The 2,496-nt window shown below is 49.0% G+C and overlaps 1 protein-coding gene across 1 annotated transcript in view; it reads right to left on the bottom strand.

The window, feature by feature from the left end:
* EVC (Ellis van Creveld protein) overlaps nucleotides 1-2,496 on the bottom strand; it is a 99,436-nt gene that overhangs the window by 44,267 nt on the left and 52,673 nt on the right. The gene's annotated exons all lie outside the window — the stretch shown is intronic.

The raw sequence follows: 2,496 nt of genomic DNA, 5'->3' as shown, positions 1-2,496 counted from the left end.
ATCACTGACAACCCTTCATTGAAACTGATGTATTTACCAGCACCCGCCGGGGCTGGCCAGGCACTTTCCTTTGTGAAAGGAAAATACCTTGGGCCCCCAAAATCCCTAGGCAAAAAGGAACATTCAAGCTGCTTAGGGCAAACCTGCCTCCTATCTATTCAGTTATCTCTCTGCTCACTGAGATAAATGCTGATCTGACTGCCTTCTTTGGAAAGGATAATCAGAAACTCAAAAGAATGCAACTGTTTATCTCTCGCCTACCTGTGATTTGGAAGCCCCCTCCCCACTTGGAGCCTTCCTGTCTTTGCTTCCAGTTGTCCCACCTTTCCTGACTGAACCAATGTATTTCTTACATATATTGATTGATGTCTCATGTCTCCCTAAAATGCATAAAACCACGCTGTGCCCGGATCCCCTTGGGCGCATGTCGTCCGGACCGCCTGAGGCTGTCACAGGTGCGCATCCTCAACCTTGGCAAAATAAACTTTCTAAATTAACTGAGACTTGCCTCTGATGTTCTGGGTTTACATTTATACACTGCTTGGCTTACCCTTTGCGGCAATCATTGATAGGGGTTTTACTCAGGCTGTCAGCCTGGTTGTGTAATTGTGAGCAAGCGATCTAACCTGTACCTCACTTTCCGCAATCTTGGCGATACTCTGATGCACAGCAAGGTCTGAGAGCTGCTTTAGAGAGGATGGGTGAGAAGCCGACAAGCTACCACGGGGGATGAGGGGGACAATGCTGCTGGTACCCACCCCATAGCCTCTGGGCCGCCTGGGCTCACCTCCGGCAGGGCACAGTAAGTGGCCCGGCTGGAATCTGAGCCCAGGATGTCTGGCTCCAGAGCCTGGGCTTCGCTGTTACGCTCCACAGCCCACACTTGAGGCAGGATAGGTAGTCAAGGAAGTGACCATGTCCTTGGGACGCGGCGACCAAACCGTCAACACAATAAGCTTCAGCATTCACACTGCAGTCTCGCTCTTCCAAGCACAGTTATCTGAGTAGGGAACGTCCCCTGCAAATGGCACGAGCACTTTGACTTTATCTGTCCTCAGACTGACCCTCTGCTCATTATAATAGTAAAAAACACACCCTTGGGCAGAGACTTAAGATGCTAATGAGAGATGTGATGTTTGAACAAGTGTGTACAGCTACTGAACATGTGCACTCGGAGGACCATCCCCAACCCGCCAGAACATGCTTACTAGTGATGCCTCTTCCCACCCCCTTATGAATAATCACATAAGACTCCCCAGAAAGGGAGTTTCCCCGGTAACAGTTAAGGCTGTCTCATCTGCTCTGAATATCTCCCAGGGTGTCCTGTCTATTCCGCACCTAACTTTCAGAACATTCTTTCTTCTTTGCAATCAATTGCTCTATGCTGCATCCCCTTTGCTGCGGTCTCTTGTTTATATTCTTTTACACTAAAAAGAACCGAGGTTTCACAACAGCCGTCAACACGCTGAGCAGCATGGCTGGGGTGACCACACCAGTGCTAACGTTAGAAAGTCTTTATTTTAAATCTCATCTTCCCCGCTTGCTGGCTGTATAAAACCTGGGCAAGATACATGGGCCAGCACAGAGAGGTTATGTAAGCAGCCAAGGTCACGCAGCATGTTAGTACTCAGAGGAAGATTAGAACTTGGTTTCCTCATGCCCAGCCGGGGATTTGAGTCTTGACTCCTCTGGGGACGAAGTTGTTCCTTTCCTGCGGGCCCCAGGCTTTGACAAATTGAGCCCCATCCTACGCATTTCTGGAGAAAACACTTCTTCACTCCTCCTCTGGGAAGGAAGGAAAATGCAGTGTCTTCCTCGTGAATCTCATGAGAATAATCAAATACTCAAGAGGCACTTAAGATAGGAGCTAGCCCTGAACAAAGATCGGTTTCCGCTTAGTTTCCTGTGGCCGCCACGACAAAGCGCCACAAACTGGGTGCATTAAGACAACGAAGTTTATTCTCTCATGGTTCTGGAAGGCATTAGTATGAAACCAAGGTGTTGGCAGAGCCTCGCCCCCTTCAAAGGCTCCGGGAGGGGCCCTTCTTGGCCTCTTCTGGCTTTTGGGGGCTGCAGGTGTTCCTTGGTTTGCGGCTGCATCACTCCAGGCCCTCCCTCCGTCCGTCTTCACACGGCCTCCTTCCCTGTGTCTCTACGTCTTCTCATGGCCTTCTTATAAGGACACCAGTCATCAGAATTAGGACCCATCTGAATCCAGTAGGACCTAACCAATTGCACGATCTAACCAATTATATCCGCAAAGCCCTTATTTCCAAGTGTGGCCACATTCTGAGGTTCCAGATGGACATGATGTCTTGAAGGACACTGTTTGGACTAAATTGTGTCCCCTCCCAAATTCTTAGGTTGCAGCCCTAACCTCCAGTATCCCATGTGACTGTATCTGGAGGTAATTAAGTAATCAAATTCTTATGTTGAAGTCCTAGCCTCCAATATCCCATGTGACTGTATTTGGAGACAGGGCCTTTAAGGAGGTAA

This window comes from Mandrillus leucophaeus, unplaced genomic scaffold (genome assembly GCF_000951045.1).
Source record: "Mandrillus leucophaeus isolate KB7577 unplaced genomic scaffold, Mleu.le_1.0 Scaffold68, whole genome shotgun sequence".
NCBI lineage: Eukaryota > Metazoa > Chordata > Mammalia > Primates > Cercopithecidae > Mandrillus > Mandrillus leucophaeus.
This window is presented reverse-complemented; position numbering and strand designations above follow the sequence as displayed.